At 34.6% G+C, this 20,922-nt stretch overlaps 1 protein-coding gene across 7 annotated transcripts in view; it reads right to left on the bottom strand.

Annotated features, from left to right (window-relative positions):
• PEX5L (peroxisomal biogenesis factor 5 like) overlaps window positions 1-20,922 on the bottom strand; it is a 325,883-nt gene that overhangs the window by 245,926 nt on the left and 59,035 nt on the right. For 5 of the 7 annotated variants that reach the window (XM_077879759.1, XM_077879756.1, XM_077879753.1 and 2 more), the window contains one exon: window positions 18,701-18,739. The exons of the other annotated variants lie outside the window; for them this stretch is intronic. The gene's annotated coding sequence lies outside the window, so the exon portion shown is untranslated. The remainder of the gene's footprint in view (window positions 1-18,700; window positions 18,740-20,922) is intronic. 7 annotated transcript variants of the gene reach the window in all.

Below are 20,922 nucleotides of genomic sequence, written 5' to 3' on the forward strand. Positions count from 1 at the left end.
CAACATTATTTACAATATCCAAAATATGGAAGCAGCTCAAGGGTCTCAATAGATGAATGGATAAAGAAATGTGGTATATTTATACAATAGAATATTATTTACCCATAAAAAGGAATGAAATCTTGCCATTTGCAACAACATGGATGGACCTAGATGGTATAATGTTAACAAAATAAGTCAGTCAGAGAAAAACAAATACCATATGATTTCACTCACATGTGTATTTTAAGAAAAAAAAAATGGACAAAGGAAAAAAAAAGACACAGATCAAAAAACAGACTCTTGGGGCACCAGGGTGGCTCAGTCGGTTGTGTCCAAGCTCAGATCATGATCTCAGGCTCCTGATATCAAGCCTCAACTCTGCTCAGTGTGAAGTCGGCTTGAGATTCTCTCTCACTCTCCTTTTGCCCACCAACTCCCTCTAAGAGACATAAATAAATCTTTAAAAAACAAAACAAAACCCAGACTCTTCACTATAGGGAAAAAACAATGACCAGAGATGAGGTGGGTGAAATACATGAAGAGCATTAAGAGTATACTTCTCTTGATGAGCACTGAGTTATGTATAGAATTGTTGAATCACTATATTGTACACCTAAAACTAATATAACACTGTATGCATCCTGGAATTAAAATAAAAAAAATAAAAATAAATGTAAATTATTTTATGTTTTTAGAGGGAGAGAGCACAGGAGTGGGCAGGGGCAGAGGGAGAAGGAGAGAATTTTAAGCAGGCTCCATACGTAGTGCAAAGCCCGACCCTGAGATCATGACCTGAGCTGAAATCAAGAGTAGACTGCTGGGGCAGCCCGGGGGCTCAGCGGTTTAGTGCTGCCTTCAGCCCAGGGCCTGATCCTGGAGACCCAGGATAAAGCCCCATGTCAGGCTCCCTGCATGGAGCCTGCTTCTCCCTCTGCCTGTGTCTCTGCCTCTTTCTTTTCTCTGTGTCTCTCATGAATAAATAAATAAAATCTTTTAAAAAAGGGTAGACTGACTAACCCACTGAAACACCCAGGCACCCTGAATGTAAATTTTAAAACAATCCTTCAACTTTCTTCATTAACAAGAAGACAAAATCCACATTATTTTTAGCACAAGTAAAGCTCTTCACTATTTTTTCCATCTAAGTTTCTTTTTCCACAAGTCCCTAGGTATAATTCAGATTTATCCAGCTCTTTGCTGTCCACAGAATATACCATACTGGATTATACTTCCACACCTCTATGCATGCTGTTCCCTCCATTTGTAGCTCTCTTGCTTCTTTCTTCTCCTTGATGTACTAGGGAATCCATATATTGTTTCAGGCCTTTGTTCAAGTATCAGCTCTACTGTAAAGTTTTCCTTTACTCTCGCATTCCTTGTTTGTGACTGCATACTAGTTTTATGTGAATGTCATCAGTGTTATTTTACAAGAGTATAATTATTTGATAACAAATTTGCCTCTTTCACCAGGCTATAGGGTCCTTGTAGATAGAGATTGTTCTTACCCATTGTTGTTTCCTCACGGCAGTTTCCTCACTGTACTCACAGAGTACAGTGCCTTGTAATCTGTGAGTGCTTAATAAATGTTTGTTGAATAAATAGATGTTCATCTTTTCATTAATAATATGCCTTGAATTTTCCAAAGTGATACAATTATTTTTTTTCTTTTAGGATAGAGTGTGCACATGCAAGGGGGGATAGGGTCAGAGAGAAAGAGAGAGAGAGAGAGAGAGAGAGAGAGAGAATCCTCAAGTGGACTCCTTGCTGAGTAAGGGGCCTGACACTGGCCTGATCTCACAACTCTGAGATCATCACCTGAACTGCAACCAAGAGTCAGACACTCAGTTGACTGAGCCACATCTGATGCAATGAATTCTCAGTGAGTAAATATGCAAAAAACATGCCAATGTTAATCGAGAAAAGAAAATATAAGTTTTATCCATTTAACAAAATAAAGAATTGGGCATTCAAAAGAAATGGAGTCATAAATCCTCTAATGAGATGTCGTTTTCAGACACATGCAGTATTAGATAAATTAAGACCCACAGAAAGGTAGAGTTGAAAGGGATGCTAATAATCACTTGCATCATGCACTTGATTTTACAGATGGAGAAAATGAGGCCTAGACAAATTAAGGGACTAACCTGATCCAGGTCTCAGCCCTGGCCAACCCTCTCTGACCAGCTCAAATGATTGAAATCAAAGGGCTTGACTGCTTCAGGAAAAGGAGTGTAAGAATTACTTGACCAACTTATTGAACCTTCTTGAAAATCAGGACAGGCCTAAGGAAACCCAGACCAGCTTTGAAGATATGGCTCCCTCCCCAATGTAAAGCAGAAAAGCTTTTGCAGTGGATATAGGGTAGATGGGAAACTCCATAGATTCTGTGCTGTAATGAATTGATGAGGCTCATTTTATGCCAGTAAGTACTCCTAAAGGTGTTGATTTAATTTGGTAAATAAGAATATAGCTTGAGCTTTGGAATTTCTCAGACTTTGAAAAGATAACATTATGCTTAATGTACAAATACTTTTATGAATAAATTTTAAAAGTAAATAATCCAATAAGAGCCTGGGCAAAACATGAATAAAAAATTTATAAAATAAAAAAGTATAAATGGTCAATAAATATAAATGATCAACAAATAAAAAAGTTAGAAAAATAGTAATAAAAAATGGTTACTTAAGTACAGGAGCATTATTATCACTTATATTGGCAATGCGGTTTTTGTTTTGTTTTGTTTTGTTTTTTAAGAAAATGCTCAGTACTGGAGAGGTGTTTGAAATGGAAACATTCTTACATTGCATTACAGTTCTGTCATTAGCATAACTTTCCTGGAGAATGGTTTGGTGATATGGATCAAGAGCTCCAAAAATGTTTGTAACTGGAGACTTAATATTTCCACTTCTAAGAATTTAAAATTAATCACAAATTTACACAGCGATTTATAAATGAAGCATTGTTTATAATAAAGGAAAATTAGAAAAAAATTAAATGGCCAACAGTAGGAAGATGGTAATTTATTAATTTGGATATGATGGAACACTATTCATCATTAAAAAATGTGATTTGGGACGCCTGGGTGGCTCAGCGGTTGGGCGTCTGCCTTTGGCTGTGGGGGTGATCCTGGGATCACGGATTGAGTCCCGCATCAGGCTCCTGCGGGACCTCCTTATAGAAAATACAATTCTCCCTCTGCCTGTATCTCTGTCTCTCTCTCTCTTTTTGCGTCTCTCATGAATAAATAAATAAGTCTTTTAAAAAAAGTGATTTGGAAACTAATGGCATAGAAAATGTTTTAGTAAATACTAGTGAAAAAAGTGGTTATGTGTCATAATACATATATAGCAGAGTGTATATATAAATGTGGAGTGTGTTTGTGTACACATATGCATATATATGTATACATAAATGTGTATATGCATATAATTCCTTGCTATCTGACTTTCACTATATGAACATTCGTTGTAATCACTTATAAAAAAATCACTTGTAAACAAAAGCTGACTACCAATTCACTATCCAAACTCATTACCTAAATTAAAAACAAAACTGTAAGGAATTTACAAACACTGTTTAGAGAAGACTCTTCAGCTGCCCTTGAGTCTGGGCAAGAGGATGATCAGAGCGCTGCAGGCTCATTGCACCTGCTCCCTACAGGAGTGTAAATAGGCTATGTGTTATCACTATCATTTTCCTTCTCTCCGCCTGCAGTCTAGGCATTCAGTACTGCCAATGATAGCTTCTGTGAGGCACTAAAAGCTCAGGTCCAATTTAAATGTTATTTTTATTATCTAATTAATTATTTTATTATGTTACATTACATATTTCCTGAGGTATAAAAGAAAAATGTAATTTGTATTTGCTAATTATAGATTCTATGTGGACTGCATGTAAATACCTACTAATGAGTTCATTAAGAGTTTAATAATTAGGCCATTGTTGTCTTATAGGCAGTATATTATGCAGAAATTCTTGGTGGGTTGTTACATTTGTGTTTAAGAGTATTTTAATGATATTTAGAGAAATTATGTGGAAGGTTTTGATGGGCTGAGAACTTTTTTTAAAATTTAAAGTAATGATATATGGCTTCTGTTAATTAAAAATTTGCTACCCCACAGTTTTTGAGAAGCAGATTATACTCAGAAAATGAAGATAATGAGAAATGCGTGTATGTGGGGGTGTGTAGTTTTGATTTCTGTACTGTAATTAAATGCCCCTGAAATGTTAGTGTCTTCTCTGTGATACTGTGAATTTATGTTGAGTTTTACAATGTATTTCCATATTCTCTGAATTTTGTAAAATGAGTTTTTGCCATGAAGCTTTTCCAGTAAAGTAAAAAAGGAAGAGAAATAAGTAAGGTCTCAGAATTCCACTTCCAGTGACTTCAGGTGGAAGAAGAAGTTAAACAACATTTGTGTAAGGGGTATGAGAAGAGTGGGGTTTTTTTGCATGGATTTATCATGATTAGAACTTATGTTTATGACATGGGTTCTTAGGAAAGAGTTCATAAATAAGCACTTGTTAGAATCCTCTCTTTCTTTTGGATCTGAGTTCATACTGTGTCTCAGTATGGCATTGTGGCATTGTGAGTGAGAAGGTAGGAGCCAGAATCTCTAGCTGACAAACATAAATTCTAGGCATTTAACATGAGGAAGGATATCTTGAAATTGTATTTTCTATAAGGAAGGAACATAAATATTTACAGGTACTATTAAAACTGTGTGGTATGGAGATCCAGACCATTTCTCAACTGTCCCCAAGTTCTCCAGCCTTCAGGACTTCCCATCTTTAGCAAGCAGTGGAGGTTCTTTGTATCACTTGATTAGCAGGAAGTCCTGTTTGTACTTATATTCCTCTTTCAGAGACTTCCCAAGTGTACTTACAGGTGCCTTGTTTACCTGGATTTTAATATTTTATAATTTATTATAAAAATCATAACAAATGTTGGAACTTTCAGACACCTCCTGTTCCCGAACCCCCACTCAGGGTAAAGAAGAGGGGCTGGAGGTGGTGGAGTTTAATCACCCAAACTTCAAAGGCCAATGATTTAATTAATCATGTCTATGTAGTGAAGCCTCCATGGTAAAACAAAGGACAGGGTTAAGAGAGCTTCCAGGTTGATGAACATGTGGAGGTTTGAGGAAAGTACCCTAGGAAAGAGCCAGGAAGCTCTGTCTCCCTTTCCCACACCTTGTCCTATGTATTTCTTACACCTGGCTGTGCCTTAGTTATATCTTTTTCTAATAAACTATTAATCTAGTAAGTAAAACCTTTCTCTGCATTCTGTGAGTCATTCTAGCAAATGAATCAAATCCAAGAAACGGGTTGTTGGAACCTCTCATATATAACCTGTTGATCAGAGGGATGGGTGACAATTTGGACTTGTGATTGGCACTTGAAGCAAAGGGCAGTTTTGTGGGACTGAGTTGTTAACCTTTGGAATCTGGTGCTATCTCTCGGGAGATAGTGTCAGAATTTAACTGAATGGTAGGACACCCTGCTAGTGTTAAAAAATTGTTGGTAGCATGAGGGAAAATCTCCCCATAACAGACACACACGCACATATTGAAATTGGTGATCAGAATCTTTAGTCCCCTTTAACTGAACTACTAGTTCCATAAGGGCAAAGATTTTGTCTGATTACTGCTATAACCTTAAATATACATATGTATAGACACACACAGATATATACCCAGACACACGGATACACACACACACACACACACACACACACGTATACCTATAATGTGTATTTGCATTATGTGTGTATATTGATATCTTTGTTGAATAGATTACAATTCAGAGGGCCTTCAACTAAGTCTAAGTTATATTTATCTGGAGCAGTACTCAAAGCCTGAACTACTCTGTGAAGCACTTTCTCCACCTGACCTCTTGCTCTGCTTGCTTTGGAGTGTGTTCTTCTCATTGTCTCATCCAAGTTTGATTTTTGCTGATACAAACCAGTATTTCTGCCCCTCATAGCCCACATAACAAAACCAATAGCTGCAACAGTTGTGTTTGCCTGACTTTAAATAGCAATGTCTAGCCTGATCTGTGTGATTTGCCTTGACAAATCAATTCCCCTACTATATAGTTCATATGCTCCTGGTGGCAAAGCTCCATGTACCACAACTTCCTGCCCAGTACTTCACCTATTATAAGTGCATTCTGTATGGAGGGAAAAAAAAAAGAAAACTCAAATACATCCCATAAAGTAGTTGCTGGGGGACTTGTACAGCCTTCAATAAAACATGGGAATATGAACTTTTTAAACAAATGTCTTATCTGGCACCAGATTTGAAGAAAGCCATCCAGCCACTATTGGAATTTTAGCCTTGTCTTAGAGTCTCATGATGTCTTATCCATTGATTCTTTGGCTTCTGGAGAAATCATCACTTTCTCAATAGTCCCTGAATGGAAGAGACAATCTCTTGCAAAGAAGCATTGGAAGCACAAAAATCTTTGCAGGAATGTTCACAGGTCTTAGTGGGAGCAAGCAATGTTACAATCTTCTGGAAGGCCATCTAATAAAATGTATTACCTCACAAAATGTGCAAACATTTTGGCCCAAAATTTCATTACAAGAATTTAAGGATAAATTCATTAAAATGTATCATTATATACATTCAAGGATATCTGTTATAGCAGTCGTTCAAATAGAAAACATTTGGAAAACATCTAAATTTAGCAGGGTCTTGGTGAAAATGGACTTCAGAAAATGAATTTTTGTGTAATCATTACAAAATATGAGATAATTTTATTATGTATTATAGTGGAAAGATGGTCATGATATACTAGTGATTAAGAGTGTTATTATAGAACATTATTTAAAGTATTAATACATTAATTTAAAATGTTTATCTGCAAATACAAGTCCAGAAGGCTATGTTAAAACTGTTAACCGTAGATACCTCTAGACTTGGGTTTATGGGGAGGGTGTGTATTGCAGGGATGGTGTGCAGAAGATGTGGAGATGGATGGGAGCTCTTTTGGTCTACTTTTTAAATTATCTCACATTTGAAGACAAAATTATAAAATAATTTATAATAAAAACAATTAAATATTTTAATTTTGAAAAAAGCCTTCCTGAGAGTATCTGAAATTTCTAGTACAATAATATCTCTTGAGGTTAATGTTACTGTCCATGTCAACCTTGTCACTTTATGTCTTCCATTACCAAGAAACATTTGGGGTCAATGGGACCATTATTTCCTTATCTTCTCATCACAGTAGAACCAGTATTTACCCTCAGATATTCTGTCTTATAATTGGATTTTCATAAAACACTTGATAGAATTTATCTACTTTAATATTTATCTAAATTATTCTCTCTGTCTCTGTCTCTATTTCTCCCATCTCTGTCTTTCTGTCTCTTTATCACTATCTATCATCTATCTATCTATCTATCTATCTATCTATCTATCTATCTATCTATCTTCAGCATCATCATCAATCATCATCATCATCATCATCATCATCATCATCTAAATTCAGATACTGCAAAATAGCTCCAGGATCTTTAATTAGAAATGCAACTACTGGAATTGTTGATGAAAGATCCACAATTGAGGGTCTTTTGACATCAATAAAAGATGTAAGCCATATTCTCAGGTTCCATAGTGGCAGCAGTGTCTCCCTTGAGGAACTTTTTGATGTTCATTTTCTCCTCATGCACCCAAAAGCTATCTTATGGCTCTAAAGTGTTCTTCAGATATTGACAGGCAGAACAAGCCTGAAAATAACATCTCAGAAGCTTGGGGGCAAATCCTTCCTGCTGCAAAAGAAACAAACAAAAATCATATTTTATGATTTTTCTTTTTAAACAAGTAAAAAGGACCGGAGAAACTGGTGCTTCTTAATGTTTGCTAACCAAGTTCCTTGGATTGGAAAGAGATTGCCTTCTTTCATGCTGAGAGAAGCAGAAATGGAAATTATTCCATCGTTGCTTAGCTCAAACACTTGGGAATTTATTGACAATTCAGCAAAAGCAATTAAAGAAAAGGAGAAAAGGCTAAGCAGCTTGTATTCAGCAAGTCCTTTTTCTTCAGATATGATCATATGAGGCCAGGTGCCCTTTAATGCCATTAAAGGAACTCAGGGAAAAAGAAGCTATTCAGATTAACCCCTAAAAATATTTGGGCAACAGCTGTTTTCCTTTGGGATCTCTTGCTTCAGTTTGTACTCCTTACCTCTTTCTCACTCCGATGACCCATCCAGCCTGCCTTCCTAGACCAGCCTGTCTGGATTATGGACCCTCTACCACTTCCAATCCTGCAAAGTGAAATATACCTGTCCCATGTCCTATTTTCTTAGGGCCCAGATGTTGGACACATGTGTAGTGGAAAGATCCCCTGACCTGTTTTCAGGTGCTTTGACTTTTAGAGTTTCCTTATGGGTGTTTGGGTGGTTTAGTCAATTGAGTGTTCAACTCTTTTTTTGGCTCAGGTCATAATCTCATGGGTCATGGAATTGAGCCCCATCTGGGCTACACACTCAGTAGGGAGTCTGATTAAAGACTTTCTTTGGCACCCACTCCACTTGAGTAAACGCTGTCTCTCACTCTTTCAAATAAATTTTAAAATCTTTAATAAAAAAGAGGATTAAATGGCATAAAATAAACATAACAGATTTGTGGCCTTTCAAATATTTTATAGATATAAATTTGTTATATCATGTTCTGCCCCTATAACTCAAAGCTCTATGAACTAATGCAGATCATTTAACCTCCCTGGACTTGTGTTCCCTTGGCTATAGATAAGGATAGAAGACACTGGAGTCCTCTCCAGCATTAAAGTCCTATGTTAGCAACTAAAATGCTTAAATGCATATTTTAACAAAGGCATCTCAAAAGCACTCTTTAGCTCAAGAAAGTGATTAATAACCCATGAAGATAACAGCAGAACTATTTTGGGGAATAAGAAAATGGGTGGAGCTTTTGGTTGTTCTCAAATTCTGGTGTTAATTGTTGAATGGAGCTGGGAATTGTATCCCCAGCATTCTGGAAGAAACATGTTACAGAATCAATTCTGAGTTCATATTCTTTAAGCTAACAACTCATTATGTGAAGTGAAGTTTTAATGGAAGTTTTCTTCTATTAATGAATAAACACAAAATCATTAAATTTTAAAAAAAGAAAATAATTTCTTTTCTTTTATGAACCAGCTACTTAAAAAAATTATAGTATTGTCTCTTCCTAAAGTATTGAGTGTCTTTCCAATCTTGGGAACTATTATTAATATAAATTAGGCATGTGAATCACTGGCTGAGTAAACCAAGATGATTGTTATTGGGCCAATGGTCTAAGACGGCGGGGTTTACCATTCAGACACAGCTGATACTATCTAATTTATCAGCTGCTTTTAACATCCAGTGTTCTTGTGTTTTTCAAAGGAGTACCTGTGAGGGTTCCAAGCATTTGATTTACATAGAACATTTATATCTTTTCCCTGACTTAAGGAATTATCTGTAGCAGGGATTAGGTTGAAGCCATAGTTAAAAGAGATTTTTAAAGGATTGGTACCCGAGATCCTAATAGACCATTTATATTATTTGTACTTGTGGATATATCATCTTATTCTATCTTCCCATGAACTGGTAAAGAGTCAGAGTGGCAGATTAAAGATCGCCACAATTTTTAAACATTCCTCCTATGGAAAGGTGGGTCTGTGTCTCCTCTTCTTGAATCTGGATTGGTCCTGTAACTGTTGTAACCGGTTGAATATGAAAGAGTAGCACTGTGTCCATTTCTGGGCCCAGACCTAAAAGATTGGCAATATCCTTTTTTTTTTTTTTTTTTTTTGGTCTTTGAACAATTCTTCTAAGAGCCCTGAGCTGCTACTACTTTGAGACTGTTCTTACTGGAGTGACCAAATGTACGTACCTTGAGCCGTAGACCTAGGTGAGCCTGGCCTTCCACATAATCCTACTAAGGCACAAATATGTGAGTGAAGGCATTTTGAATACTCAGAACAGCCTATACCCAAGCGGATTACTACTGAATGATCTCAGTCAAGGCTGCATTGAGCACACAGATTATCCAGCTAAGATCTATGGAATTTCCTGATCCAGGGACCACAAACTATAACAAAATGGTTGTCAAAGCCACTAAGTTATACAGTAATTTGTTACATAGCTATAGCTAGATGACTAGAATGGGCTAATCTCATTTTATAAATTCTGAACTGAGGTTCGGAGACTTACTTAAGGACTTGAATCCAAACAATCTATTATAACACAGTTCTAGAAATACACTCCATTATACCACAGTTCTTCTTTATGATAATAATGATTTTTTCATTCTAAGAAATGACCTTTTTAATTGCAAGACATGTGATTTATCATGAATCATTGAATTGTTTCAGAAGGTTTAGGGGGAAATTTAAAGCTTAATTTTATTAATTATAGATTTTACTCATTCCTAGTTTTCTATTTCTAATTTACTAATATATCTTGTGCTTTTTACATTAAGCTGGTATGAATCTTTCTTAGAGAAAAATGGTACATTAATACATTTAGTAAAATACTTACCATTACCAAACTCAATTGATGGCTCTGTTTTAGAGTTGCCAGATAAAATACAGGATCTAAGTAGGGGACATGTTTATACTAAAATGTATTCATTGTTCATCTGAAATTCAAATTAATTGGATATCCCACATTTTTGTGTGCTAAATCTGGCAAACATCATCAGTGCCAACTCCAAAAAATTGTTTCCTATCTATTGTCTTTGGTACTCAGGGATCTAAACTAATGTTTGTAGTTCAAACCTACTTTGGGTGGGAAATGGCAAACAGGTAACCAGAGTTCAAGAAGATTTATATGAAGCCTGTGGGAGTGTCTTTGCCAAACATTAGCCTGAGGTAGAACTTCAGCAAAAACAAAGTTTATTTATTTCCTGCCTTCTTTCTCCAGTATGCCTGCCTATCTCTTGTCCAATCCTGGAATGGATTACACTGCTCAAAGTAGCTCTTACGGTCTAATTATTTGTGTATTAAATATATATTGAGCATCTAAAATATGTCAGGTACAGTAGTGAACAGCTAAAGATTGAATTCATAGAAGAAAGGCCTCAGAGCATAAGAGGAAGGAGGAATTAACCATATACTCAGAAGCAATATTTTGCATTTTATCTTTTATCATATGTAGCAATATCCTGTGGCAAGGCCTTATAAATAAAGTCCTATCAGAGCTGAGAGTTGACAGGTAAGTAAGAGTTATTTCATACTGTGGTCCAGTCTTTTATTTATGTATTTATTTTTAATTTTAGAGAGAGAGGGTGTGTGCAGGTGAGCAGGAGAAGGAACAGAAGGGGAGGGAGAGAGAGAGAGGAGGAGAACCCCAAGCTGAGCACAGAATCCCACGCAGGGCTTGATGACACAACCCTGAGATCATGACCTGAGCCAAAACCAAGAGTCAGTCACTTAACCAACTGAGCCACCCATGTACCCCTATTATATAGTACAGGATTAAGAAACTTCTGATTGCTATTATTATGAAAAACATTTTTTATGAAAATAAATTCTAAACAGATTTGTTTTACCAGTCCTAAACTAGGTTTAGACAGTCAAAGTAAAATGGAGATCTGGAATAAATATCTAGATATTTTGAACAAACTTCCTGCTATTGAGGAAAATGGAGCAGGGAACCAGATATAAACAGATTGGAGTCAGATGACCTAGATTTATATCTTCACTGCCATTTATTAGTCATGTGATGATGACCAGCGCTCTTAGACTCTATATCCTCAGTGTCCTCATCTGTAAAATGACAGACAAGACCTACCAGCCTAACAGAGTTATCATGGAGATCAATTAAGATAATGATTATATAATACAAAATCATCATCATTATTAACATCATGAATATTAGCATAAGAGTGAACAAGTTCACTAAATCAGTTCTACGGTGGCATATACAGTAATGGACTACCATTTGTTGGATGGATATTTACAAGTTAAGCATAACTTCTAGCTAATTATCTAAAAAATTCTTGGAATCTTTTGTCTCTTCTAATGGGGCAATTTATGATCAATACTAAATTTCTCTATAGCATCTGTATGTAACCCGGAATTTTGAAATTGCAACTATAGAACATCATAAAATAGCATTTACTTGTGGAGTGGCCACCTGTAGTTTTGACTTTGAGCAAATATTTATTGACAGCCTCATATTTACAAGATGCTGTGCAAAAATTATAATAATAGTTCCTAAATTATCATGATGCTTTGTCTTACGTAGCACAAACTGTTTTCATATTCAATAATTCCCATTGATTACATAGCTAGGGAATATGTCATCATCCTGATTTGACTTTACCACTACTGTTCCTACAGATCCACTCCATTGCTTCTCATCATGTGGTAAAATAATCACAATTTAATCAACTTAATGTCCATGACTTAAATAAGAGAGACCTAGAAACTAACCTAGTGAAATTGCTTATTCAGTTTAAACTTCAGTTATTGTTTTCTTGAATATTTGTTTTCTCTATTTTTATCCAGATATTAAAGGATCAGTTAATTTTTTTAACTGAAGTATAATTGACATACAATATCCTATTAGCTTCAGGTGTAAGTCATAGTGATTAGACATTTTTATATGATCCCCATGATAAATCCAGTTACTGTCTGTCACCATACAAATTATGTTCCTTATGCTGCACTCTACATCCTCGTGACTTATTTTAAACAGCTTAACGATAACCCACAACCCTCGGACCAACTTCGTGACTTATTTTATAACTAAGTTTGTGCCTCTTAATCCCTGTCACCTATTTTCCTGCCTCCCAAACACTTTCCTCTTTGGTAACCAATAGTTAATTTCCTGTGTCTATGAGTCTGTTTCTATGTTATTTTGTTTATTTTTCATATTATACATATAAAATTTTTATATTGGCTGTGGAAAAAAGGGAACCCTCATACTGTTGGCAAGAATAGAAGTTGGTACAGTCACTATAGAAAAAAGTATGGAAGTTCTTCAAAACATTAAAAATAGAACTACCATATGATCCAGAATTTTCACTTCTGGGTTAAAATATTTATTTTCGCCATATTTATCTGAAGAAAACAAAAACACTAATTTGAAGAAATATATGCACCCCTATGTTCACTGAAGCATTATTTACAACAGCCAAGGCATGGAAACAACCTTAGTGTTCATCACAAATGAAAGATAAAGAAGATGTAGTATATAAAAATAAAAAAATCATTGAGCCATAAAAAAGAAGAAAATTCTGCCATTTGCAATAACATGAGTGGACCTAGAGGGTACTATAGTAAGTGAAATAAGCCAGACAGAAAAATAAATGTCATTTAGTTATTTTTAATGAGATGGGTCAGAACAATATTCTAAAAATAATATTTCTGAAGGATACTTATGGACATGGAGAATTCTCATGATGTAATTTTATATTCAACTATGTAATAGTTAAATATGTAATATAATCCCAATTTTAAAATATCATATGCACATATATGGACACATAGAAGAAAAGACTAAAAAGAAATATACCAAAATGTCAATGATAGTCACAAGCTCAACTTAATTAATCATCAGGAAAATATAAATGAAAACCACAATATGACAGTACTTCATCAACCAAAATGGCTGAAATGAAAAGAAAGAAAATACCAAAGCAACTAAAAGTTCATACTCTGCTAGTAAGAATGTAAATTGGTACAACTACTTTGAAAAACTAATCGGCGGTGTCTACTAAACTGAACATATACATATTCTATACACACCTTATCACCCAGCAATTCCATTCCTAAGTAAATATTTAACATCAATGTAGATATATATTCGCCACAAAACATGTACAAAAATATTCATAATGGACTATTTGTAATTGTCCCAAACTGTGTATTCAAAGTTATGAAAATAAATGAATATACAGAATAGTATGAATAAATTTCAAAAATGTCTATATAAGTGAAAGAAGAGGTTACATATAAATCAGAAGCAGACAAAATTTGTTTTGGGCATTAGCAGAGATAATGATATTTATCTTTGGTGGAAGGTTGTGAGAAAGGGGACATGAGATGGGGAGGATTCTTACACTTTCTTGATCTGGGAGCTGAAATCTAGTTACACAGAAAATTTTCTTATTTAAATACATATAATTATTGCAATATTGTGTGTGCTTATATGCTACAATTTAAAAGCTCCAAAGAGGGAAGAAAGTTAATGGTTGTTACTTCCCCATAGGATATAGGCAAATTTTAGATCCCAATTTATACTTTCCATTATTTTCCAAATTTTCTTTATAATGAACATATACCAAAAAAGTGTTTTTTTCTTCAAGATTTTATTTATTTATTAATGAAAGACAGATAGAGAGAAGCAGAGACACAGGCAGAGGGAGAAGCAGGCTTCTCACAGGGAGCCTGCTGCAGGACTCGATCCTAGGACCCTGGGGTCATGCTCTGAGCCTAAGGCAGCTGCTCAACTGCTAAGCCACCCAGGCATCCCTAGAAAAAATGTTTTTAAGAGAATCTTTTCCTATATTGTTTCTTGGGTATTAATAATTGTAATAATACTTGAAGCTCCATGAAGAATATTTCAAAATAAAAAGAAATCTTTCATATATGCTACCCCATAGTGCTATGAAATGGTCACAGCAGCCATCATTATTTCCTATTTAATTAGAATTTCTTTGAGTTAGATTCAGGAACTGAATATTTTTCAACATTCCTAGATTATTCTTATTCACAACTGATTTTGAGAACTAACCAGTGCACACTATTACAAAGGGTAATGTCTTACAGAAAAAGGGCAAAATAGGAAGAAGTTTATTCTCTCTGCTATTCAAAATCATTTGTCTGGTTAGTGTTATTATCTAAAAACCTGAAAATATTTTCACTTCTGTATTGCATAAGTGACTTATGAGATAGCCAAGAAAATAACAACTCTTCAAAGGCCTGATCTATTCTCATCTAAGGAGACTTCAGAATATAAAAATGATAAGTGAAAATGATAAGTGGTAATGTAAACCAATTGCCCAAACTTGTCCAGTTTATAATTCATTTGAAGTTATGTCAGGATGATCCTAGTTACTGCATTGTGCTCAGAGAAACATTATTAACAATGAAACATTCATTTTAATCTGAATGTTCAATAAGACATTATTGATCAATACTTATTGAGTATTCATTATACACAGGGCATTGAAAAATAGAGCAAAGTGTAAAATAATATGGCTATTTCCCTCTTTTAAACTCCACTGCTTGGGGATCCCTGGGTGGCGCAGCGGTTTGGCGCCTGCCTTTGGCCCAGGGCACAATCCTGGAGACCTGGGATCGAATCCCACATCGGGCTCCTGGTGCATGGAGCCTGCTTCTCCCTCTGCCTATGTCTCTGCCTCTCTCTCTCTCTCTCTCTCTCTGTGACTATCATAAATAAATTAAAAAAAAAATTAAAAAAAGATAAAAAAAAAACCTCCACTGCTTGAAAGATAGTAAGTATATAGCAATGGTATGTGATGGCAGAGAAATTCAAATGCAAGAATATCTAACCGTAGGCTCTGTGCATAGAATAATGTAATTAGGCTGATAATTTTTCACCTTAAATAGTCCATAATTATAAAGCTCAGCTAAATTTGCATTACTCTTATATGGTAGTTTCCAGACTAAATTAATCCATAGGATATAATTGTGAAACTACTTCCAAATGAGAATTTTTACTGTTTTCTTTTAATCAATGCCACCTGACTTCCTATTAATAACCACAGTTGTTTATATTTTAATCTTTTCAACTTTGTGCTTATGTATAATGTCCTTTACTTCAGAAGTAGGTGAAAACAATTTGAAAGGGTCGTTAAGATTTTTCAGAAAGCGCTTTTGAATGTAAACTATGTTATAATGAATTATTCCCAAAACAATATTAATCATGACTAACTTGACTATTTTTTAAATAAAATACAGTTTTGCTTCAAAATCCATTCAAACAGAAATTTATAAAAAGATAAACATTTTATCTGGGTATAATTCTGAAATCTTTTCTTCTAGGTTCTGCTTGAAGAGTTTTGAATATGTTCAATTAAGTTTTTCCAATTATTTTCTTGTGATTGTTGAATGTGATATCATGGACACTGAAACTCTGAAGACAGTGGCTACGCAGAGATTGAACATATCTTCATAGGCAGGCAACTTCACCTAAAGAGAAGTCATCTTTCTACAATTTGTGCATATATAAATGCAGCATGGAGTAATCCTAAAGAGAAGAATTTCACTCTCCAATTTGAACTACAATAAAGGAATCCCAGAGATGTGAAGGGCCTAAGACACAGAACAAGTTGTTTCTAGTTTAAAAAAAAAATAAAGAAAAAAAAACAATATCCTATGAATCTTACTCCTTTGCTCTTTTTTATTCCACAAAATGGGTTTTACTTTGTCAAATGCATAGTCCAATGATAATATAAGGATGAATAACATTTATTATAGTATTATTGTTTATAATTCTTATCTGATACTTTCTGATAAGAATTTAAGAAGCAAACATGGCTCCCTTAGATATAATCTATGTTTTAGCCAAATCAAACTTGTAGCAGCTTTTCTTCATGTCTTTGACCACTCTTTATACTTTTCCTGTTCTTTAGCTGGTTACTTACTAGTTCCTACTTTTTGTTATAAATTGCTAAATTAAAACCCAATGTATTGATAGGTATTTGGGAAACAGTGTAAAGTCAGGCCATATTTGCATAATTTATACATTTGCCTAAAGTTTATAGAAATGAATACAAAAATAGAGATAAAATTTTAGGAAACTAGAGACATGACCACAAAATTATGTTACAAGCTCACCAGATTTGATAAGCTTGTTATACATTTGGATAAAAACAAATGAGGATACTAAGGTTTAGATCAGTAAGTGAGTGAAGAAGTTCAAATGAAGAAAGGGAACCGTGGGAGGAAAAAAAGGAAGTGGTTCATTTGAGACTCATCCTTCCTCTACAAAATAGGATAGGAGCAGGTCTGATAGAAAAATCACATTATGCTATCATTTAACCTCCCTAGTTGTTTTTTTAACAGTAGTCTGGTGCATGACTGAAGGTGAGATTAAGCCTAAAGAGAGTCTGTAAGTAATACTTGGTGGTGGTAGTAGTGGTAGTGATGGGAGATTTGTGCTACTTACTGAAATCTATAAAAGATTGATGAGGGAGACCAAAGCCGGGGAACAGCTAAACACTAGGTACTCTTTCCTTAGAAACTATGGAAAACTCTCAGAGCAAAATCCTCAAATTTTCAAAGAAGTAGGCAGATACAGCCCACTTGAATTTTGGCTACCAGTTCTCCAGCTTACTCTTCATACAGCCCCTTGTAACTGAATGACTAGTTAAAAGCTGTGGACTTGTACACTAGGTTTTCTGTTCAAAGTCTAAGGGAATATATAAACCATAACCAGGTAAATAAGGAATAGAATCTTAGTGTAGTTCAATGATAAATAAAGAGTTCTTCAGCCAGACTGAGAAAAGTAGGACATTCACCAAAAGGAAAAAGTCAGTATAGTCTCAGACTTCTAACTTCATTAGAGGCAGAGGATATGGAACATCAATAAAAGGTTTTGAGGAAAATGAACATTGTAGTTTTCAAGGAAGGAGTTTAAGGCTTCTCTTTATCATTTCTTTTACTCCAGTTCAAAGAATTGCTCTTAGTTGGTCAGATTCTACAGGAACATGTTGCCTCAACTTGCTGTGGGGAGTGTCCTTGTGTAATGAGTTAAAAGATCATTGCAAGTGGATGTGTCTCTTTTTGTATTTCTTTTCCATAATGCTGAGGTGGTAAGGACCAAGAACCTTGACTCAGCATCATGGAAGGAAAACAATCCCAGTTCAGCACTCAGGATTGAGGAAAAATCATTATCTATCTTTTTGTTTACATTGCATCTAGTGCTGGTATATGTGTATTTATCAACCTGGAAAAAAAAGAAATAGGGCCTATCTTAGCCTGATTTTGTCAAAACTTATTTAAATCTAACTTGTTTATAGCCTAGGAATAGTTCAAGGCCAACAGAGTTCCAGGCCAACAGAGTTTGGCTCTGGAAACAGGGTTAGCAGTAGTTAAGTAGGATGACTCATAAAGGTTTAAAGTTAGAAAGTAATCAGGGGTTCTCTTCAAGATAGGTTTGTGATTTCGTTTGAGTCCTCACATGCCACCCTAAATATATAGCAACGATAAACTCTAAAGTGAAAATTAAAAAGACATGGCTGAACTAAAAACTTACCTATGCCTATGAAAATGCAAGAAAAAAACCAAAACTAATATAAGTTTACTCCATTTTTTCTACTGAAATTTGGAACAGAATTAAGCAAGGCTAAGATAGAGTACAGAGATTAAATGTGGCCCATGTAAAGTAGGAGACTAGGGCCAGGCTTACTGCTTTTAAAATTGACCATGTTAAATAAAGCTTCATCACCCATGAAAGGAAGTTGTAAAAATCTGTGACCAACAATTTCCTGGATTACAGATTGTGCATACTGAGAGACAAAAGTAAGTAGACACAGATTCAAAGCTAGGACTTGGGCCAATTTACTCACTTGCTCATTGACTATATCATCAGGACACTAAGATAAAGTGGAGTTTAAGACAACTATAAAACAGGTAGGCAAGGAGGTATGGGCACAGAGGAAAAAACAAATTCCCACAGGATGCAAAAGTTCAAAGTAAAAATTCATACACACTAAGAAAATCAATAAATTAAAAATGGAAGAGTGAATTACCTTCTGGTTAACTTTAGGTTATTTAACTTGCAGGTATTCCTGAAAATGAGAAATGAAAATATTGGAATAAAATAAGGAAAGTTAATATTTGGGTAAACTGTAAATTAGAAAAACTTAAAGGGAGAATTAGCAAATTGGAATACAGCATAGGAATTCAACTAAAACTCATAGAAAAATTTAAAAATATAGAGTATCAATTGAGTTATTCCAATATAAATTTCATAATAATCCAGAAAGGAGTATAGAAAGAATAGTAGAAAAGAAACATTCAAAGATACAATAATTAAGAATATTCTTAAATAAAAGAAATACATGAACCTCATTTGAGAATATCCACTATATTAGTTTCCTAGGGCTACTGTTACAAAGTGGTAAAGACTAAGTGGCTTAAAATTAGTTCCAGAGGCTAGAGGTCCAAAATCAGGATGTTAGTAGCATGATTCTTTCTGAAGGCTCTGAGGAAGAATTTTTTCCTTGCCTCTCTCTTATTTTCTGGTGATTTGCTGGCAATTTTTGTCTTCCTTGACTTGTAGACATATCACCTCAAACTCAGCACTGATTTTCACATGGCATTCTCTTTGTATCTCTCTCTTCCATGTATGTCTGTCTCTATGTTCAAATTTTCCCTTATTTATAAAGACACCAGTCATATTTAATTAAGGTCCATCCCAATGACCTAAATCTAACTTAATTAACCATGTGAGGACCCTGTTTCCAAATAAAGTCACATTTTGAGGTACTAGGGTTAGAACTTCAGTATATCTTTCTTAGGGGATACATTTCAACCCATAACACTGTCCAAACACTTAACATGGAAATTAAGGTGAAACTTCGGAAAATTAAAGATCAAGAGAACCAGAAAGAAGCAGATTAGCAGTAAAATTCTCATTAAAGGGGCACTGGGTGGCTCAGTACTTGAGAGTCTGCCTTTGGCTCAGGTCAAGATCCCAGGGTTCTAGGTTCAAGTTCCACAACTTGGGAGCCTATTTTTCCCTCTGCCTGTGTCTCTGCCTCTCTCTGTGTCTCTCATGAATAAATGATTAAAATCTTTTTAAAAAACAATTTCTCAGAAGTAACAACTGGCAGAAGACAAAGGAAGAATATCTTCAAAGAGCTAGGAAAATAACTGTTAAGCTAGAATTCTATACCTAATTAAAATATCCTTCCAAAGTAAGGGTGAAATAAATAATTGTTTTCAAACACAGGAAGTTCTAGAAGCTTACTACTCATTGATTCTTGCATAAAAACCTACTAAAATTAAACCTGAAGAGGAGTAGGGTGCAAGGACTTATAGTCAGGTCAGAAATTGGCAACACACCTTGGAATAGCAACAACAAAATGTAAGAAATATATTTTATGTGGGCATTTTAAAAGGGAACAAAATAATCTAGTTAACTATATTAATACTAGGATAATGAGGGTAAAAATATACTAAAGACTTATTTGAGAGGAAAAAGTTTGAATAACTTTAGAGTTTGTTGCAGAAATTTATATTATATATATGCCAAAAGTATATTAGACAAAAAGAGAGAAAAATAGTAGGCAATGCGTTAATATGAGACAAATATTTATGTTACAAACATTAAAAATTTGCAAATTAGGAGAAAAACAGATCTACAATGAGAAAAGAAAATCAAAAGCCCTGGTATAAAATAGACAATGGTCATTCAAAATTGATTAATAGAAGAAATATAAGTGGCCAAGAAACATGAATCTATATTTAATTGCATTAATAATCAGTAAGTGAAAATAATAAATGATGAAACATATTTTGGATTTTGGATTAGTAAAGATTAAAAATATAGATAAAATCCATTATTAATGAAGGTGTAAGGAAAGACTCACTCTCATGTTTTATTGATAGGAGTTACATGAATAGTTCTTTCTTTAAGTGATTTGGTTTATGCATCAAACTGTAAATTGAATAAATTACTCGACCCAGGGTATAATCCCACTTTTAGAAATTTAATCTAGGGAGACAATTACAAAGGTGTTCTTCACATTGTTTATAATACAACCTTGAGAATTCAATAGGATAAAGTAGTCATTTAAGGATGACAAGGCAGAAAAGCATAAACAGGAATGCCCTTGGACATTGCATTGTTCTCTTTTAATTTTCAGCTTAATGAATTTAAACCATTTTTGCTGCTCCACTATAGAATTCAAAGACATAAGATTTCTCTTTTAAATTGGGAGCATGATTTTATTGCCATAAATTAGTA

Source organism: Canis aureus, chromosome 31, assembly GCF_053574225.1.
Source record: "Canis aureus isolate CA01 chromosome 31, VMU_Caureus_v.1.0, whole genome shotgun sequence".
NCBI lineage: Eukaryota > Metazoa > Chordata > Mammalia > Carnivora > Canidae > Canis > Canis aureus.